We start from the raw sequence: 22225 nt of genomic DNA, 5'->3' as shown, positions 1-22225 counted from the left end.
GGAAGGCCCTGGTGTTTGAGTGCCTTTGTTGATGGTGAAGGTAATAAGGTGGTGATCAGTCCAAGCGCATGGAGTGTTGGAAAGGATGGTAGTGTTGCAGTTGAGGACAGCTATCCAGTCAAGGATGCGGCCTTTGTTGTGTGTGGGTTGTGTGATATGGTGGGTGAGTCCTAATTCTGAAATTGTGTTGGCGACAGTGTGAGCTTTGTCATCTTTCTCATCATTGAGACCTAGATTAAAGTCTCCTAGAATGAGTAGTCGAGAGTTAGGTTTGATATTGTCAGAGAGTAAAAGGGCTATGTCGTCATTAAAGGATAGTATAGGGCCTGGCGGTCTGTAAATGAGGTGGATGGTGATAGTGCTTGTGTGCGTTGTGTATAGTTTGAGGGTGAGTAGTTCCGCTGATGGCAGTGATTGGTTTTGTATGTGTCTTATGTTGATGGAGCTTTTTGCAATAATGGCTACTCCACCACCTTTAGCTGTTTGTCTGTCTGCACGGTAGATATAAGGAACATTGGTCAACCAGCTAGGAGTAGGAAGTCATTCTCCTAGCCCCAACAAGATCCTAAAGACCTGGTGTCTTTGAGACGCTTTACATCCAGGAGAAAGCAGTCATTCTCCTGGGTCACGATCGGAACCTGAGCTTTATTATTGTTTATTGTAGTGACGGGGATAGCATAGAAACGTTTGGAATGAGACAATGCCATTTTGATTTGGACTTTCACAGGCTTCCTGATAGGCACCCAAGTTTCTTTAGTTTAGGTAATGAAACCCCATTAGAGTCTAGGACAGTTGGATTTATTTTTTTTGTAACATAAGTCTGTAGCAATCACCATTGCATGACTTGTTCAGTCTCTTCATTCCTTGTTGCCACACCGGGGGCCACGTTGATCTTTAGCCACTACCAAACACAAAAAGCCCCACAAAAACTGTGTTACCATCTGTGGTTTGCAGATTGTTTTTTCGGATGTCGCGCATTCCCAGTGTCTGTATTGTCTACACCTGGCGCGTAAAGAAGATTGTGAGAACAGGTGTGGCTTGACCAAGCGCACAACGACGGATCGACACATCCGGTTAGCGGCGTGGCTCAACACTCAGGGCCTCTATTGGTTATAGAGGTTTATTGCGCTTTATGAGATGATTATATAGATTGTTGTGTTGCTTTTATTTGTTTGTTTTATTTTTTCTTCTCCTTCTCCTCTTTCCTTCCGGATCGCAAGTTTGGATTTCTTTTAGATTTTTGGGTGCTGGAAGGAGGCAGTTGGTAGAGTAGTTATTGCATTTAGGTTGGGTGAGATATTCATGATGAAGTAATTGTATTTTAAATTTTGGTTTGTTGGATAATTTGAATAAAATTGTTTTTAAAAAAAAAAAAGAAAAACCAGCGGCATGCATCTTCCGGATCCAGCCAACCTGAGTGGGCTTCTAAGTCCTTTGAGGGCGCTCCATCCATGGGGGTCCAACACAAGGCCAAGCACTGCAAGTCTGCTTCCATATTGGTTGCTGCGCAAGCGGGTCCTGCGACGGTCATGACGTGTTCGTCTGTCGGCCTCGATCTCCAGCTCTTCATCCAAGAGTAAGTCAGCTACCCCGGGGAAGCTGCGGGAGACACTGGAAAAGGCCAAGCAGAGAGCAAGGTGTTCAAGCTCCCAGTGAAGGAGAAGACCAAGATGATGGACCTGCCTGCGAAGGCCCAGGTAATCCAGGCCAAATCATCCTTCTCAATCGAGATGGTGGTGGCTTCCCTTTCGAAGGCAAAAGGGACGGTCTGCATCCAGGGTGCCCCGGCGGCAGCCAGAGTCTCTCCTTGCCAGGCGATTTTTCATTCAAGCCGATAAAAACCCCAAAGAAGAGGATGCCGGAGCTTAGCCCGGGACAAGCCCCTCGGCACCTTACCGCCACACATCAGGAGCATTGACACTCATGCAGCCTTCTGTAAGGCGATCAAAACTAGGATCTTTGTTTGAATATGTGGTTCTAACCTGCTTAGACTACCGCTGCGCCTGTAACCATGCAGCCTTGTCACTCTTATGTTGTAGAAACCTTTACCATGTTTAAGAATCCTCAGTTGCATTTGCTGTATGCAATCTAAGTACCGCCCTGTGTTATGTTTTTTACGTTGAGTTTAGCTAATTCTAATTCTACACATTTTTTTATATTTGATAATTCTTTTACTTTTTTACTTTTGGTATCAGCTTTTCGTTTACATTCTTCTAGGGATTTTTCTGTGATTATGGCATCTCCAGGAAATAATGTTAGACTCTTTGCATATAGTATCTTGGAATATAAATGGCCTAAATAACCCAAATTAAAAGGAAAACATTTTTGTTGCTTTTAAAACACTTAAAAGCAGACATTATGTTACTACAAGAGACACATTTAACAGATTCCGAGGCTTCGAGGATTGAGAGGTTGGGCAGGACAGATGTACCATTCCACTTACTCTTCGAATTCAAGAGGTGTGACAACCTTGTTTAAAATGAATTTTCCAGGAACGATTACAGGATCAAAAGCAGATAAACAGTTTCAATCTAGATCCAAGATTTGGATTTCACAATATGTAACATCTATGCTCCCAATGCTATAACAGTAGGCCATTTATTAATGGGTTTGGTCGGCTTCTTTTAGATATAGGAGGGAAGAATCTGTTGATAGGAGACTTTAATCTTCTGGTGGATCCAGTTTTGGACAGAAGCAGCCAGATATTGAGGAATGGAAGGAAAAAACGAGAAGCTTCGAGATTATTGATGCAGGATTTTGTATTGGCAGATGTTTGGAGATTGGATCATCCTACAGGGAGAGAGTACACTTTACACTCTGGGGCTCATAATATCTTTTCAAGAATAGACAATATGTTAACCTCTGGGGTTTTGACACAAAACCTCAGATATTGTGAGATAGAGTATCGTCATTTCAGACCATGCAACCATTAGATTGGAACTTTCATTAATTATAAACATGGAGCATGAACCCCACAGTTTTGAGAGGTGAAGAACTGAGGAGTATTTTGGTGTCTGAGGCAGAAGAATTTATCAAGGCAAACGTGAATGGTGGAGTAGGATTGGATATGGTGTGGGAGAGTTTCAGTTGTTATGCAAGGTGTAGCCATGAGTGTGTCTGGAATCAAAAAGAGGAAAAGAGATGATGAAATGTTCATCATCAATTCATTGTTTCAATTAAAGAATTGGAAAAGGAGTTGATGAGATCGGCAGATAGTGGAAAACAGTTGAGTTTAATGAGGGTATAATATGATTTGAACAAAATTATAAGTGAAAAGGCAGAGTTTTCAGTATTCAGGACTAAATGTAGATATTATGAAGGAGGGGAAAAATGCGGGCGATTGTTGGCTCATTGTCTGAAGTTGAGAGAGAAACGGAACCCGGGGCCGCAAGGTGCGTTCGAAGTGTCGATGATCAATGTGTCCTGCAATTCACACTAATTCTCGCAGCTAGCTGCGTTCCTCATCGACGCGCGAGCCGAGTGATCCACCGCCAAGAGTCACAGGCAACTTTTTGTTTGGTTCCAGACGTCGGCCCGAACCTGCCGGTGCAGCAGAGGCCGGGGGGGGTAGGCAGCGCCGCCCGTCCCGCCAGGGACACGGCCCGGCGCCCCGTCTAGCTGCCCCACTTGGGAGTCGGCCGAGACCATCTGGGGTTTTAAGAGAAAACAAAAAAAAAACATCCAGGCGCTCAGCCCGGGAAGCCTGTGCGGCGGCAGGGCTTCCCACGGCGACAGAGGCAGGCCGCTCCGCCGCCGGCCCGGCCCGGTTCCCGCCCGGCCTACCCCCGACCCCCCTCCGCCGCTCCCCTTGCGGGGAGCCGGACAGAGGGGCGGGCCAGAGTCGGCACGGGTGGGGGTGGGGGGGTCCGGTAAGGGACCGCTAGAGTCTTCAAACCGCAGCCCGGCTGCAAGGGCCGGGCTCCAGGTACCTGGTCAAGAGGGAAGGTCGCCGGCGGGCCTGGCCATCGCTCGCCCACGTGGACGTGGGCGGCCGGAACCTCAACGCCCGCCCGTCAAGTACGCCCGGCTGCGCCATGGCTCAGGGCTCGCCCGGCGTGCCGGGCCCCTGTCCGCCCTGGGGAGGCGTCCCTCGAGAGCGGCCGGGCTTCCCTCGGCTCCCGGCTGCTCTCACTCGGGGGCTTCCCTGCCGACCGGGCTGCGCCCTCTCCGACGCCCGGCCCGCTGGCGGGTTGGGGTGGAGGAGCGCGCCCCCGCCCGGCGCAGCGGCTCAGGGGCCGGCTCGGTGTGGAGAGGTGCGAGGGGGGGCCCCGCTCGGGGCGCGCCTCCCTCTCCCCCTTCCGGTTGGCCGGGATGTCCAACCCCGCCGGGGGGTCCCCATCCGTCTGCTGGGTCGCGGACCCCCCTCCGGCGGAAGGGGGTCCCGCTCCCCGGGCTGTGGGTCGTGCACGTCTGGGACGCAACTGAGGTCGGGCCCGCGGCTCTCCCTCCGGCTGCTCCGCCGTTAATTCTTGGTATATTTATGAATATGTGTATGTATCTTTGTGTTTGATAACGTGATTAGTGTGCATTTTAGGCATTTCAAAGGATTGTGTTTTATTTTCCTTTCTCTTGTCTATCCACCTAGAATTTGTATTTGACCTATAATGAGGATTGATAGGGGTGTGGAGGGTTGGCTTAATTGTTGCTGAATTTAGATTGGTTGCGTTTTTTAATTTGTTTAATGTTTATTTGCTTGTTGAAAAATGTAATAAAACTTGTTCCAAAAAGCCTCAAAAGCTTTGTATGGCAACACTAAAGGAGGTGATCCTGCTGCTAAAACAAGGAGATTTCATGGAAACGTTGTACATGAAAGATGCATACTTTTGCATTTCAATGTTGCCAGCGGACAGAAAATACCTGCGGTTGAAGATCGCAAACATACTACCAATTCAAAGTCCTCCCCTTCTGCATTTCATCAGTGCCAAGGGTGTTCACTAAGGTACTGGCAGTAGTAGCAGAGCACCTACTTAGAGAATCGATCCCTGTTAACCCTTATCTTGCCGACTGGTTGACACGTTTTCAAAAACACCCATAGAACAATCCATCTGTTCGATTTGGGGTTCTCCATCAACGAGAGAGGGTCAAGTCTCATCCCCAATGAAGTAAAACCATTCCTGGGAGCGATTATGAAAACTCAGGAGAAATTTGTTTTCCTCTCAAATGATGAGAGAGTACAAAACATGTTATTTCAAGTACCTCACTATATAGCCAGTCGGAGAACGGCGCGCAAGGAAATACGCCTGCTTGGGATGATGGCTTCATACATTCATCTTGTTTCACATGTGCTGCTGCGCATTCCCTTGATGTAGAAATGGCTAATCTCGGGTAAGCGGTCAGTGGGACGATATAGTGGTTCTTTTGCAAACATTAGTACAGGTTCTACGCTGGTGGACAAAAGACAATATGTCAAAAGGGAAACCTTTTCACAAGCCACTCTCAACAGACGCCGCTCTCTCAGGATGGGGAACTCATTACCTTCACACTGCACACAGCGTGTGAACACAAACGGAAGAAAAAAAACACATAACCCTACTGGAATTGCTTGCAGTCCTGAACGTCCTTGCAAACATTTCAACAACACATAGCAGGACAAAACGGTTCTAGTCCTTACTGTTAGGCAGAAACCTGTGCAGTTTCCTCTGGGACCACTGCAAAAGATTTAGGACTACAGGTGTTTGGCAGTAAACCCACTTGGTAGCAGTCTGTAACCCACAGATTCACTTGGTAGCTGTGGCTGAGCAGTCAGACTTCCCTCAAGAAGAGTTAGGCAGTATTCACAATAGGTCAAAAGAACACAATAGAGCAAGTAAACACTGACCAGAGCTTGGTGTAAAAGAGATAATTATTTATTTAAAACCACATCTAGAAAAACACACAGGCACTAATAGTATGCAATTCAAAAACAGTCACTAAAAGATATACACTCCCTTAAAAGAATATTAGATAAGTCTTAAGTAAAGCCCCACTTATTTTCAGACAGCAGTGAGCGCTTAACGTAGATGGCACTCTAATAATTCGGTTTTAAAAGGGAGAGAAAGCAGAGAATAAATTGAAACAGATCCCAACACTTTTTCACGAACACAACAAGAGAGGAAGGCAAAGTAACACCGTGAGATTAGAGTCAGTAGGCCGGATCCGCTTTAAGAGGATCAAAACGAAATGTGTCCAAGGTCACACGGTTGCAGTGCACAAAAGTCTTGTAACGGTTCAAAAAGGAGTTGGACCAAAGAAAGGGACCAGTTAGAGGGTCAAGGCGGCCAGCCCAGTCCAGAAGGTTAAGGGGTTATTATTACCTTGTAGCAATCTTTAGAAAGGGAGGCTTGGCGGACACGGTACCTTAAAGTGGTGAGAATACTCCATCGGGGGCAGTTGTTCCTGGCAGCGGATGCAAGTCGGTGCTTCGTCGGGGGAAGAGAGGATCTCGTCGGGGAGGAAGACAGGAGTCCGTTGCACTGCCAGGGAAGAAACCAGCCGCAGAGTTTCTCAGGTAAAAGGAGCGGTCCTTTAATTTGCGGTCCAGTGGTAAGTGGCTATCCGGTTGCCGGGGTGCTTGGCACGGGCAATTCGACCACAAGCCGGTCTGGGGTGCGAAGAGAAGAAGGTAAACTGGTTGTGCCCACCAGTCAGGGGAAGAAGCCTCTCCAGCCGGGAGATCTTCTCTGTCGTCGGGAAGTGGCGAGTCGGTTCCGCAGGGCTCCACCAATGGTGTCGTCGTGGTAGGTCGGCTCAGCTTCTCCCTCATCGGATTCTCAGGTCCTGTGGCGACTTCTGAAGTTCCAGTCCCCAAAGCCCTGCTTTTATGCAGCATACCCCCATTCACTCAGCCTAGCTGTCAATCAAACATGCTAAGTGGTGAGCCGGCTGGCTCACCACTTGGGCCAATCACACAAGAGTGCGACTTGAGTTATCAAGGAAACTCAGTCCAGGGTGCCTAAACCCCCTCCCACACCCTGTGTGGTACCCAGACAGAGTGGCACCACTTTTGGAGGCTTCTGTGGAGAAGCCCGCCAAAAAGTGGAACAAAGGGCTCAACTTGGGTTGGAGTCACAGAAGAGAACACAAACGCCATCTTAGAATCGAGTCCTGGCAAAAAATACCAACCAGTGAATTAATATTAAATAAAAAATCCGACGGTATGTTCGAGGCTATCGTAATTAAATAAATAAAGATAGTAGCCTCGAAAAATGGGAAAATCCCATAGAGAAATATTCGCGGTCGAATATAAAAAGTAGTATCCACTGCCACCAGTCAAAACTCGATCAGGGGGGGCGGAGACGTGCCCCCTCGACTAACAGACCCCGGGGCAATCTAATTGCCCCTACCAGTACGTCCGCAATATGATGGTTTTTACTGGTTTCTGTTACTAATTTGGGACTAGTAAAGCCAATGGTGACTTTACATGCCCTGGGAGACAGTAGTCAGTCCCAGGGTATGGAGTCTATGGTGGGGCGTCACCCCTGTGTCACTGCACGGAGGGTGCTGTGTAACAGACATAGTAAAAACACATGAGACCCTATGGAGTAAAGGAGCCCATAAAACACATTAACAGTCAAAGGAACACCATAAATCATGTCCAAGAGTGGGAGAAAAAGAGTCTCACTCTTGGCAGGAGAAAAAAACAAACTCCAGAAATCCAGCAAAGCTGCTGGGGGACTCACTAGGTTAGGAAATTCAGCCTAAAGAGAGAATTCTCCCTAACACTTACATACAGTGCCACTGCCATATTTTATCTAAACAAACAGGGCTGGACACACTCTCTAAGTTTGTCAAGATTATCCCAAAAGATTTGGAAGTGGTCTCTCAAATGAAACGTTTTCCTAGTGTCACATGTTTCATCGGAATACAAGTCACTAGCAGACACACTAAGCAGAAGTCTACAGCTACCTGCAGAACACGAGTGGCAAATTCACAGATATTTTAAGCCATATCTTCACCCAATGGTGACATCCAACTCTATTGTTCGCAACAAAGCAAAACGCACAATGCCCAGACTTGGCATCCAGGTTTTCCCAAACAGTATCCAGTTGGAACGCCCTGTGGATGATTTGGCACAGGAAATGGGCTTACGCTTTTCCTCCAACACCACTCCTGAACAAAATAGTGCACAAGATGCACCGGGAACAAGTCACACTAATTCTAATGGCCCTTTGTGGGCGTGACAACAATGGTTTCCACACCAACACAAACTAGCAATGTGCAAACCAATCAAGCTTCTGTGCCCATCCAACATGTCCCAACACAAGGGGACGACATTCCATCCATACCCTCAGTCTATGAAATTGGCAGCTTGGCTCCTGAAGTCAGAGTGTGAGCATCTAGAGCTTCCACAAATGTGTATGGACATCTTTAAAGAAGCATGGAAGCCTATCAAAGGACAATGTTATTTTAACAAGTGGAAAGGATTTGTCATTTGGTGCCGGTCATGCACCATTTGAGTGTTCTCCATCCCACATACTTTACTATATGCTTTACCTACTAGACTCCGGTTTAGTCTTCAATAATATCTAAGTACACTTAGCAGCATTGTCTGCTTACACTACATCTCAAAATAAAGCATCATGGTGTAAAGTTCCAGTTATCAAAGCATTCGTGGAAGGAGTAAAAAGACTATACCCTCCCATTTCTAATCTACCAGGTACCTCAATGTGGTCCGCGCACAACTCATGGGTCCACCCTTTGAACCTATTCACAAACCCAGTCTTAAGCCTTTAACTTACAAGGCTGCTTTTCTGGTGGCTATCACTTCTATAAGACGAGTCAGTGAATTGCAAGCACTTTCAGTACAAGACCCTTTAATTATCATCCACAAGGACAAGGTGGTTCTTGGAACAGATCCCAGGTTTTCGCCAAAATGCATGTCAAAGTTCCATGTTAATCTATTGGACTTCCTACCTTTTTCCAATGTCCTTCAAAATCAGCAGAAAATAGTTTCCATTCCCTAAATGTAGTGAGGCCAGTCTTGTACTACATGAATACAACTAAACCACTGAGGAAAACAGATCAACTCTGTTTCCATAGCAATTGGCAGAGAAGATCATATTTCTAAAAATGCAATCTCCAGATGGTTGGTCAAATGCATCCAATTTAGCTACTCACTGTCAAAGAAGACTACCTTTTACAACAAGAGCACACTACACAAGGCACAGGGGCTTCTTTAGCATTTATTGCAAAGGTTCCTTTAGACACAATTTGCAGGGCTGCTACTTGAGTTCTATTCATACCTTTACTCTGCATTACTGCTTAGAAGCACTAAAGCAGATTCACAGGTGGCACAAGCGGTATTGAAACAAGTATTTGTCGCTGTACCTTCTCACAACTCACCTCCTTCTCCAGGTTCTGCTTGCTAATCTGTGCATAGCATGATATCCAAGCAGATCCACAAGCCTCAGAAGACACATTATTAGCCGTAATAATATTTCGAAGGGATTGTCCTCCGACGTATTCCTTATCTTTGATAATAGATCATCTCCAGCTTGCTGGCCTTGGAATTTTTTTTCAGTAGAGGGCGCTGCGCGTCGCCGTCCCTCGAGTCGATGTCCCTCGACGGCCTCCGTACCGATGCCGATGTCACCACATGTATAAATAGACTTGCTCAGTGTCCGTTTTTCCGCGCTTCGTGGGGCCTCGGAATATCGTTGCTCAGTTCTTCAGTCAAATATATCGATATATTCCTCGTGAATACCGACTCGTACTCGATGGCTTCCTCACCCGAATCGATGACTCCACGGTCCGGCTTCAAAAAATGTCGAGACTGTGGAAAGAAAATGTCATTGACGGATCCTCACAGGTTCTGTTTGTGGTGCCTGGGAATCGAGCACCATTGTTCGGAGTGCGAGGGCTGCATGTCCATGACGGCGAAAGCCTTGAAGGAGCGTAAGGGGAATCTCCAGAGAGGTAAGGCAGTTAAGTTTCATCGGCGGAGTCAAGACATTCGTCTCCTCGCCATCATAAAAGACATTCTCGTTCTAGATCTCGAAGCAGTTCCCATCACTCTTCGAGATCTAAGCATTCAAAAAAGAGACGTCGAAGATCCCCTTCTTCGTCTTCCGTTTCCCCAAAAAGGGTCTCCTGTCCCACAAAACATAGCTCTCAGGCTGAGTGGGAGGAATTCAGGAAAAAGATGCTAGCATCTTCGAGAAAGCGGCCTCGACCCCCTCGAAGACTGCTGAGGGTGATACCCTGGGTGAAAGACCCGAAAAATCTAAAAGCCGCGAGTCGCAGTACCCGGCGAAAGAAGCCACTCGAGAGCGTCACAAACCTTCTAGTAATGGCAAAGTTGCGTCTTCGACGCCGTCATCGAGGATCCCTTCGACACATAGATCGGCGTCGTCGACACCGTTATCGAAGGGTTCTTCGACACACAGGTCAGTCGAGTCGACGCCGAGAAAGGACAAACCCATGGCCACCTCACAGCCAGTGGCCATACACAGCCTCGAGCACGAGAATGTCGACAACCTTGAGTAGAATCCTGATACTCTCAAGTTCGAGGCCTCTACCACCTTTCTCAACGACTTTTTTGATGGCTTCGAAGCCTTTAACATCTGCGTCGACAACGTCAACGTTTTCTCAGCCAATCGTGACAAATCTGGCTCCTTCTGCTCTGGAAATGGGATTTATACCATTTTTAAAACCTGACCACTCCAGGGACTTTTCTTCTATTTATGAAGAAGGGGAGGATTCAGATGAGGAAAGGCCTTTTGAGTTGCAGGGATCTGCAACTCCTGCACTAGAGGAATTTACCTCTGAGGAAGGTAGGTTGAAAGACCTCCATGAAACCCTACAGGAAGCAAGTGGGTTGGACACTTACCCAGAAGTGGAATTTGCCACACCAGACCCAGGGGAACATGCTGAAACCCCTCATAGAACCTTGATGGCAAGGATAATAGAATTTATGGGATGGTCTACACCCTCACCTGCTTTTCAGCAAGACGACCTCAGACATCTTGGTCAAAGGTCCACAGGAGGATCCTGTAGTGCCATTTCATGCGGCATTACAAAGGAAAATATTGGCAAACTGGGAAACACCTGAGGTTATCCCAGCAGTTAACAAGAAACTATCAGCTAAATATCGGGTGTCTTCTGCTGACCCTGAATATTTATCCAAACCCCCAACTCCGGAGAGTCTGGTTGTTCAGGCAGCTACTTCAGTAGGTAGTAAATCGGCTTACCCTACTGTTCCACAGGACAGGGATGATAAGAGATATGACTCTATGGCCAAAAAATATTTTCCGCATGTAGCATGGCGTTGAAATCCATCAATGCTACTTGTACGCTCGCAAGGTTCAGCCACACACTTTGGGAGTGTGCTTCATCAGCGGCTGACTGCCTCCCGGAGGGAGAAGAAAGGGAAGCGTTTCTCAACATCATTAAGGATGGTAAGGACGCAATGTGTGAATTCCTTCAGACTGGCATCAATTCTGCTGACAGTATCAGCAGGGCCATGGCGGCAAGTACAACAACCAGGACATTTGGTTGGTTGCGAAAATCTGGTTTTGCTCCAGATGTGCAAAGCGGACTATTGAATATGCCCTTTGACGGCTCTTCTTTGTTTGGTAAGAAGGCGGACGACAGTTTAGAAAAACTACAAACATCAAAGGCAGCAGCAAAATCCTTTGGAGCTGTAATCCGTCAGACACCATATCGCCCCACAGGAACCTCTTGGAGAGGTAAGTCCTTTCGCTTCTATTCCGCATTCGGAAAGGGCAGAGGACAGCCGGTTCAAAGGGGTCAGAAGAAATTCACCCGAGGTGGTCGGGGTAAAAACACAAAAGCCGCAGCAGGTGCCTCTTTACCCTCGGCATCTTCATCAGCCGCCTCCAAACCGCTCTGAGGACTCTCTCCACAAAACACCAGTAGGGGGCAGGTTAGCTCAACATCTGACGGAATGGCAGGCCATTGCGTCAGATGCTTGGGCATTGGAGACAGTTGCCCAAGGTTACTGCCTGCCTTTTCTACGCATCCCTCAGTCATCCACCGGGGAACAGCTCTCTGAAAGTTCCAGATCCGCTCCTCTTGCAGGAAATTGTAGATCTGCTAGAGAAAAGGTGCCATAGATCCGGTACCTGTAGCGGAGAGGAACAAGGGCTGGTACTCCCCCCTACTTTCTCATACCGAAGAAAGACGGAGGACTGAGACCTATCTTGGACTTACGAGAATTGAACAAGTTCCTCAGGAAGGACAAGTTCAAGATGGTAACTCTCTCTCGGATCCTTCAGGCCCTCCAGCTCCAGGACTGGCTGGTATCTCTGGACCTCCAGGATGTTTATTTCCATGTGCCAATCCATCTCAAACACAGGAAATACCTGAGGTTCGCAATTGGCGGCTCTCATTATCAATTTAGAGTTCTGCCATTTGGGCTGACCACCGCCCCGAGGGTCTTCGCCAAGCTAATGTCGGTAGTGGCTGCAAGTCTAAGGAGGGAAGGGATCCACGTCTACCCCTACCTGAACGATTGGCTGATCAGAGCTGTATGTTCGGAACAACCTCAGATCCAGCTAGATTATGTCTGCCACTTCCTTCACAAACAGGGTTTCTACCTCAATTTAAAGAAGTCACAGATGATGCCATCACAGAGACTCCAGTTCATTGGAGCAGTCCTGGACACTTCCCTGGGAAAAGCCTCGCCACCAGAGGTGAGGGCTCAAGATATTCTGCAGATGGTCACCAAGTTTCAAAATGCCCAACGTCTCCCAGCCTTCGACTTTTTGAGGTTGCTAGGCCTCATGGCATCCTGCATCTTCCTTGTGCCAGAGGCTCGCCTGAGAATGAGATCTCTTCAGTGGCCACTGAGAATTCAGTGGTCGCAATTCTCAGGGAAATTGACAGACCTTCAGATTCCAGACAAGGTGGCTCGAGACCTTCAGTGGGGGGGCCTGCCAGGAAAACCTCTTGAAGGGGGAACTGTTTTGGCAACCATGGCCGGAGATAACAGTAGTCGCAGATGCCTCACTCACAGGGTGGGGAGCCCATACCAACGACTTGACCATCAGCGGTCGTTGGTCTCCATCGGAGTCCAGACTACATATCAACCTGTTAGAGCTGAGAGCAATCAGACTAGCGCTGAAGGCTTTTCTGCCATCTGTACAGGGCAAAAATGTCCTGATAATGACGGACAACACTGTGGCCATGCACTACCTCAACAAAAGAGGGGCATAGGATCACTACCCCTGTGCAGAGAGGCAATGCAGCTCTGGTTTTGGGCAATTCAAGAAGGAATCTCTCTATCGGCAGTCCACCTAGCCAGAGAGAAGAACTTGACGGCGGACGCTCTGAGCAGGCAGGGCACAGTCTCCAACGAGTGGGAACTAGCTCAGGAAGTCCTTCAGGAGATCTTCGCCCTTTGGGGAACCCCTCAAGTGGATCTGTTTGCCACCAGTACCAACAGAAAATGCGGTCTGTTTTGTTCAAGGGAATTTCCCCCCAGAGGAGCTCTAGGGGAAGCGTTCGTAGTGGACTGGGAGTTTCCACTCCTGTACGCATTTCCAACCGTCCCTGTCATTCCTCAAATGATCAGGAGGTTCAGAAGATTCCGGAGAACCATGATCCTAATTGCCCCAGACTGGGCCAGGAGAACGTGGTACCCGGACCTTCTGGACATGTCCATCTGCCCTCCAATTCGTCTTCCACTCAAGGAGAATCTTCTCTCACAGAAGGAAGGTCAGTTCTCCATCCAGACATCAGAACCCTCAACCTTCACGCCTGGCTTCTGAAAGGTTGAGATACAAGTATTGGGACCTCCCTGATGACATCAAGGAAGTGTTGCTTTCGGCCAGAAGGCCAGCAACAAAGTCTTTATACCGCTGCCGTTGAAACAAGTTTTGCAGCTGGTGTAGAGAAGAGAATATCGACCCCTTTTCATGTGGTACACCAACGGTGTTATCCTTTCTACTTGGCAAATTCAGGCCTTCAAGTTAGCACTATCAAGGGCTATCTCGCAGCGCTATTGATCTTCAAGCACACTGCGGAGGAACCTTTGTATTTCAAATTACCCTTAGTAATACAATTTCTAAAGGGATTAACTAATGTCTACCCTCCAAGACCTTTCCAGGTTCCTTTATGGGACTTAAATTTCCTGATGGGTACTCCTTTCGAACCACTCCACTCTTGTTCGCTAAGATTTCTCACCCTTAAAACTGTCTTATTAGTGGCTTTGACATCTGCTAGAAGGGTGAGCGAATTACAATCTCTATCTTGTAAACCCCCTCATACAATTTTCCATAAAGACAAGGTGGTCCTACAGGTGAAGCCTAATTTCCTCCCAAAGGTGGTTTCTGAATTTCACATCACTCAGAAAATTACCTTACCTTCATTCTATCCACCTCCCCATCTGGGGAACGAGGAAGAAAGGCTACATAGGCTGGACAAAACAAACCATTTCCAAATGGATTATTTTGGCCATCCTGGAATGTTACAAACTGGCAGGAAAAGAGCCTCCTCAAAATCTTAGGGCTCCTTCAACCAGGGGTATCGCAGCCTCCTCGGCCCTCCAAAGAGGGGTTCCGGTTCGAGACAGATGTGCGGCTGCCACATGGTCGTCCGCACATACCTTCACAAGATTTTACAACCTGGATTCCTCCTAGTCAAGAGACTAGGTTTGGCAAAGCCGTATTAAATTCGGTTCATTCCTAAAAGGAAACATGGCGTTTTACTCCCACCTCCAATTGCACACCACTGCTATGGGAGTCTATCAAAGATAAGGAATACGTCGGAGGACACAATCCCTTCGAAGCACAAGTTACTTCATACCTGGTAACGTTCTTTCGATGGGATGTTCCTCCGACGTATTCCTTATCGCCCCTCTCATCCATCCCCGCAGTAATACTTCCCTTGTGGTTGCAGCTTACTCTCCTTCAAGGTCAATAACCAATTCATGTACAACATCTATTAACGTCAAAACGGAACTGAGCAACGGACGCTGCGCAAGTCTATTTATACGTTTGGTGACGTCGGCGCCGATACGGAGGCCGTCGAGGGACATCAGCCCGAGGGACGTCGATGCGCAGCGCTCTCTACTGAAAAAAGTTTCCAAGGCCAGCAAGTTGGAGATGATCTATTATCAAAGTTAAGGAATACGTCGGCGGAACAGCCCATCGAAGGAACATTACAAGGCAAGAAGTAACTTGTTCTTCTGATGCTTGTATCTGCTTAGATGCACATGGGCCCACCCTCCCCCTTCCATACCCCCTGGAGTTTGAAGGTGCATAGATGTTCTATCTTTGCCATTCTATTCTATCTTTGCCATTCTACTTTTTATTGTACCCAAGCAAACACTATGCACCCTCATGTCAGAAATAAAACATTCAAATGGATTGTGTCCTCCAACGTATTCCTCATCTTTGACATGTAATGCCCAACTTCAGCTGCTTTGGAAAAATAATTTCGGCTGAGGGCGCTGTGAATCGATGGCGTCTGTCCCTTGAAGGCCTCTTTCAAAGGTGATGTCATCGGAGGATATATGTAGCACGCGCTGTGCCTTTTGGCCTCAGTTTGGTTTCCCATAAACAGCGTTTGCTTCATGTGAAACTTGACACGCCTCATACTGTGACATTTTTTACTTCGGGCGATTGTCTTCAAACTCAACAATTATGTCTTCATCTACACTGTCCACACAAGTCTGGTTCAAAAATGCAGAGATTGCGGTTCGAAGATCTCCCTAACTGACCAACATCTAATCAGCCTGTGGTGCCTCGGGGAGGACCACAATACTACAGTTTGCTCCAAGTGTCAGTCCATGACAGGAAAAGCCTTGAGGGAATTGAAGGGAAAACTCAAAGTAGGAAAAACACCCTAAGCCCCGACCTGCTAGGCCTTCGACTGATGAATCGAGAGGAGACTCTCCTCGGAGGAAGAAGGCCAAGCGTTCCAGGTCGAGGAGTGGTTCCCGCCACTCGTCTTCGAAGAGGTCGAAGATGAGGCACCACAGGTCGCCTTCGTCGACTTCTTCGTCTGATGGATCCCCCGTAAAGGTTGCGTGCCCTTCGCAAAAGTCTACTCCAGCGGAATGGGAAGATTTCCGTGTGGAAATGCTAAAAATATACGAAAAACAAAGCTGTGCTCCGAACAAGCCTTCTAAGGAAGCCGTAAAGGAGAGGTCTTGGCCTAAAACTCGTGAGCCCGGGTAAGAGGCCTGATCCTCATCGAGAGCCCTAGAGGCCTCGATCTGAGAAATCGAAGGATCACTCGAGACATGGGGAAAGGTCGAGGTTCTCAACGCCTTCGAGACCTACGACGCCATCGGTGCCCATCAGGCTTTAAACTCCATCGATGCCACTGTCGACATCAATGCTGAAATTGTCAATGCCAGCTGCAGCAATTTTGCAAGCTAAACCATCTGAACCAAGTGACCTTCCTAAAAAAGCACTTTAAGAAAATGTCGATGACTTCGACAACGTCTAAGCCTCTGGGTTCAAGATCAGAAAACATATAAACTCCTCTCCCGCAAAAATACTTTTTCAAGTCTCTAACTTCCATTTTTGAGGAGGAAGAGCATTCAGAGGATGAAGATGCCCCTTTCCGGCTTCAATACAGTACACCTAACGTGCCTAAATGCCTAATTTCAGAGGAAAGCAGAATGCAGGATCTATATGATATGCACAATGCAAGTGGAATTAACACATTTCCAGAGCTGGAGTTTGGAAAACCAGAACCAGGGGAACATGCAGACTCCTCTTACAGGCAGCTCATCTCTAAAGTTGTCGAGTACTTAGGTTGGTCCAGGCCTCCAAACACCCTATGACCAAGACCATCTAACTGACATTCTGGACAAGAGTCCCCCTACTGATCCAGTCTTGCCTTTCCATGTGGCACTTCAATAAAGGATGGCCAGGAGGAGACTCTGGAAACTAATCCGGCAGGTAACAAGAATCTCACCAAAAAATACTGTCCCTCCAGTAGCGACCCCAGAGAGTCTGGTGGTCCAGGCAGCTACGGCTACTTCAAAACAAGCAGCTTACCCTACCATCCCACCTGATGGGGACGACAAGCGCGTAGATGGATGGGCGAGAAAGGTATTTTCCAGAGGGAGCATGGCATTAAATCTGCCAACTCCACTTGTGCCCTTGCAAAGTTTTCGTATACTCTAGGGGAGTGTATTTCTATGACGGCAGAGCATAATCCTGAAGGGGATGAAAGGGACTACTTCTTGGATATTAAGGACGGCAAAGAAGCCATGTGAGAGTCCCTTCAATCTGGATTGGATTCTGCAAATAGCATCAGCAGGTCCATGGCAACCAGGACAGTGATGCGCAGATTTGCGTGGTTGTGTTGTTCTTTTTATAAAGAAGCCTCAGAACAATCCACCGGAGAAACACTCTTTGTACATCCAGTTTCCAGGGGTAATTAACTTCATCTGGGGGACCTCGACGCATGAAGGACCATGGATACAGTAGATGTCACACTGGGGCTAGTATTACAAGCACGCCCAGTCGAAGACCCTTCTCTGGTTACGAGAAAGTCATGCAATACACTAGATGTCAGCCTATGCAGGCTGGACTTCTCAACATGACTTTTGACGGTTCTGTCAAGGATGGCACTCTATTAAGAGCGGCACAGGACACCCAGAAAGGGTTTGGGTGGTTGTGCCAAATAAAGTGGACAGATAGGAACAACCACAGCGGAAAGGAAAGGGAGCGAAGAGTAGGCAAGAGTAGCAAGGGAAAGGATGCAGAATGAATACCCTCTTGGGGTGAATGCAGATATAGGAAAAGAGTATTCCACGAACCTTGGAAATACTCTAGCCTTCTGCACAGTTTGCTATAACAGAGGCCCACGCTATTTGCTCATGACTTGGAACAGCAGCTATGGGTGTCTGTGATGTAGAAACGGGACAAGGGAAGGGGCAGAGGTTGACTGATGGGAACCAGCAGACAAGCCCTGTACAAAAGGGTCTACAAACAGTACAGGAGAAGATACAACAGACAAATCCGGGAAAGGAGATGATAGCAAACTAGCAGAAGGATATGAAGGGAAAGTCTAGTAACAGGATAGGATGGCAGAGGACAGAAGGGTAGGTAGAGAGCTCAGAGGAGCAGGAAGGCAATGAGTAAGCCCACAGGAGTGGGACTGTAAGGTAGAAATCCCAGAGGAAAAGGTCTTAGGGCAACAGAGTAAAGCAGACTGCACGGCAAGGATCCCAGAAGGGCCGGGCAGCAAGCAGTGAACCCTGAGGGGCAGGGCCGCTGAACGTAGAAGGTTGTAGAGGGCTGCTAGGCCGAGGACCCAGCGGGAAAAAAGGTAAGGGGTAGGCAGCGGAGCGTGATAAGCTGCAAGTAGGAAGCCCAGAGGACAAGGGCTGTAGGCAGCCGGAGAAAGGGAGGCTGTAGAGCAGGGAGCCCAGAGGACAAGGGCAAAGGCAGCCGGAGTGAGGCAGGCTGTAGAGCAGGGAGCCCAGAGGACAAGGGCTAAGGCAGCCGGAGTGAGGTAGGCTGCAGAGCAGGGAGCCCAGAAGACAAGGGCTGAGGCTGGAAAGCAGCAGAGCGTGATCAGCTGCAATGTGGAGAGCCCGGCAGGGCAAGGGCGAAGGCTGGAGGGCAGCAGAGCGTGATCCGCTGCAATGTGGAGAGCCCGGCAGGGCAAGGGCGGAGACTGGAAGGCAGCAGAGCGTGATCAGCTGCAGTGTGGAGAGCCCAGAGGAGCAGGGCTGAGAGGCAGGGAGCCTGGAAGGCTATGGCTGGAGGCAGCCGGGTGGAGCAAGCAACAAGGCAGGGAGCCCAAAAGGCTAGGGCTGTAGGCAGCAGGGTGTAACAAGCTGCAAGGCAGGGTCCAAGCAGGAGTGAGGGTAAACAGCATACAAGGATCCGAAGACTGACGCGAAAAGTGCAGGAAGGACTCTCAATGCAAGAGGCTGAGCCACTGCAGACAGCAGCCTTATATACTGCCTAGCCCAGCACAGAGGCAGGCTAATTGGTAGCACCTGGCTAAGCGCACCTGCAGGCAATCGGCCACCTCCCTTTCTGTTCCTAGGCTGGTGGAAGCAGGGCAAGTCCCTAGGGCTTCTGGGGGGTGTAGTTCCTTTGATGACAAATAGGAACAGCCAGGAATCGATGTTAGTAGCCAGGTGCATTGTGGTATACGTAGTTTGTTGGAGTCTGTTAATAAATGATAAGAAAATAGTCCATATAGAGCGTAAATGGATGCGCCCATGGCGCAAGCATGACAGGTTCTCATCTTTTTGGCAGCAAGGCTGACGTGAGCCTTGAGAAGTTGCAGACCTCAAAAGCGACTGCCAAATGTTTAGGCGCAGCCGTTAGGCAACCTCACCCTTTTTGTCCTAGTGGACAACCTTGGAGGAGTAGATCTTTTCGCTACTACTCATTTGTACGGACAAGAGGAATGGCCAGTCAAAGAGGCCAAAGAACATTTCCTCGTGGTGGATGAGGTAGAGGTGCCAAGCCAGCTCAAGCAGCAGCCTCTTTACCATCGGCCTCTGCAACAGCTGCAACAAAACCCACTCTGAGGGATTGAGTCACAGCTCACCAGTGGAGGGGGGCAGACTGTCTCAGCATCTAGAAGAATGGCAAGACATTACTTCAGATGCTTGGGCTCTTGAACCGATAGCCCACGGTTACTGCCTTCCTTTTTATAAAGAAGCCTCAGAACACTCTATGAACATCCAGTCGAAAGAATGTTTCCAGGGGTAACTTGTTCATCTGAGGGACTGTGACGCGTGAAGGACCATGGGTACAGTAGATGACATACCAGGGATAGTTTTACAAGCACGCCCAGTCGAAGACCCTTTTCTGGTTACGAAAAAGTCATGCAATACACTAGATGTCAGCCTATGCATAGCATGTGAATCTAAGCAGATACAAGCATCAGAAATACGATTACGTTGAGTAATGTACTCAAAATATATATATATATATATTTCTGAGGCTTGTGGAATCTGCTTAGATCACATGCTGTGCATAGGCCGACATCTAGTGGAAGCTGCGGAGTATTACAGTTTGTTTTTCGAAGTCGAAAAATGGGCGTCGACACAGGGCGTGCCAGTAATACTATCCCTAGTGTGACGTCCCCTGTACCCATGATCCCTCACGCGTCTAGGATCCCCAGATTGTTTTTTTCCGCCATTCTGGTCGGAAGCACTTCATCGGAGTTCCCTGGCTTTGCCATATTTTCACTCTAAACTAATTCTAATTTGCCCCGTTTGGCCAACCTTTCGTCGATCAACATCTCGACGCCGAACCGGGGAGGAGATCAACGTCGAATACCCGACGGATTGGGCGTTGAGGCTTCCGCCTCGGCTCGGGCCTGGGCCGCTGGCCTCGGCCCTACAAGTAGGGAGAGTGGGGGTGGTACACTTCCACACTCGACACCTTATTACCTACACACACTTGCCCGCTGCCCACAGGCGCGTATGGAGGGTACGCCCTTTCAGTTTTGCCCCAAGTGTAATAAGAAATACCCTTGGGTAGATAAGCACGCTACGTGCAACCTTTGCCTACCCAGAGACCACCCCGAGACGGGTTGCAGGGCCTGTATATAGGTTTAAGGCCAAAACTCTTAAGGACCGCTCCACCAAGCGTTGGGCTCACCACGCCAAGCTAGCAGCTATGGAGGCGGAGGGTACCTTCAGCGACGGCAGCGACGCCGAACTTTCGGACGGCGAGGGCACCAAGGCGTCGAAGGACAGCCGAACGCACGTCCCCGGCCTCGGAAGGTCGTCCGTCCCGGCGACTATGGGGAAGTCCCCCGGCGACAAAAGCGTTACACATACACACGCTAAACACAAAAAATCCACCCGAGATTCGACGTCGTCGAAACCTCGGAAAGAGGCACAGAAGGAGCGGTCCGAAAGGACGTCCTCTGGGCGGTCCCGGTCGAGGTCGCCGCACGACGTCAGGCAAGCCTCCACACTTGCACAGAGTGCCTCGACCATTAATATCCCGGAAGATCAATCGTCCGGAGACGAACACGACTTCCACCCCCAGCCTGCACCCCAGGAAAAGGGTACATCACTTGGGAGTAAAGAGGGGCCAGTTTCGAAGGCTAGTTCGAAAGACAGGGATTCCACCTCCGATCCTCGACGCCAGGCGTCGAAAGATAAGGGAAAGGGGAAACACACTTCCACCCACGGGGAAGGGGGTAAACAGCAAAGGAAACAACCCTTGCAGTCCTCCACTACAAAAGAACTAACCAAGTCTTCTCAGGGCCTATCCATAGAAAGTCCCAGCAAGGTCACCCCAAGCTCAAAACTCTGGTCATGCGAGGACATTGACAGAGTAATGTCAAGGATGTCTTCCTTGGCGAATTTTTTCGAAAGACACCCTGAACAACTCCTAGCTTTAAACCCTCAGGAAGATTCTCCCTCAGGGTCAGGGGACCCTATCCCCTCAAATAAAAGACCCCGGGTCGAGACACCATTTAGGCCTTTAGACCCCATCGAGGTCCAACCCTATCCTTACCTCTTCCCTACAGACCAAGGAAACTCTTCCCTGATAGAAGGTCAGGAAATTGACACGCCAGAAGATCCTGCAGGATCAGATTATTACGGCGAAGACGAAGACGAGGATGAGCCAGAAAATAGCCCAGATATTTTCAGAATGGACTCACCAGTCGAAAGGGAAGCCCCAGTGTCTGACTCCCCAATAGATAATCAGCCCCTCCTGAATGAACTGCTCTTTCGGGCAGCTAACCACTTCCAAATAGACACACAAGGTGTCCAGGAAGAAAGGGACTTTGCGGAAGAACTAATAGGGGAAAGGAAGCCAGTAGCCCAGACCATTCCCATCCTAAAATCTGTTCAACGCAGAATAGCACCATCCCTTGTCAACCCAAACCTGACGAGACCTGTAAATCCGAGAGTGGAGAAGCTGTTTAAAGCAGCCCAGTCGGACCCCCTATATATTAGAGGTCAACTTAAGCCAGACTCTCTAGTAGTAACCAACACCCGCAAAAGAGCTGGTACACCATTATCTTCCTCTGAGGCTCCCCCCGACAAAGAAAGTAAAAAACTTTATGGTTTTGGCAGGAAAGTAGCTTCCACGGCAGCCTACCAAGCCAGAATCGCGAATTCCACCACACTGTTGGCTAGCTACAACTGTCACCAGTGGGAAGAAGTGGCAGCACTAATAGACTCTGCTCCCGAACCCCTTAAAAGCCAGCTAGCTCGCATTTGTGCGGAAGGAAGGAACGTGTCAGGCTGCACTGTAAAAGCAACTCTGGACGCCGCTGACAATGCGGGTAGACTTATAGCAGAGGGGACTGTCATCAAAAGGCATGCTTG

The 22225-nt window shown here is 48.7% G+C and overlaps 1 protein-coding gene and 1 pseudogene across 2 annotated transcripts in view; one reads left to right on the top strand and one right to left on the bottom strand.

Annotated features, from left to right (window-relative positions):
- Window positions 1-22225, top strand: part of SRF (serum response factor) — a 532155-nt gene that overhangs the window by 347242 nt on the left and 162688 nt on the right. The gene's annotated exons all lie outside the window — the stretch shown is intronic.
- Window positions 3357-3500, bottom strand: LOC138468737 (5.8S ribosomal RNA; annotated as a pseudogene).

The sequence above is a fragment of the Ambystoma mexicanum genome, chromosome 4q (genome assembly GCF_040938575.1).
Source record: "Ambystoma mexicanum isolate Mex_15411 chromosome 4q, UKY_AmexF1_1, whole genome shotgun sequence".
Lineage (NCBI taxonomy): Eukaryota > Metazoa > Chordata > Amphibia > Caudata > Ambystomatidae > Ambystoma > Ambystoma mexicanum.
Note: the sequence above shows the minus strand (reverse complement) of the source record. Positions and strands in the feature narration are given on the sequence as shown.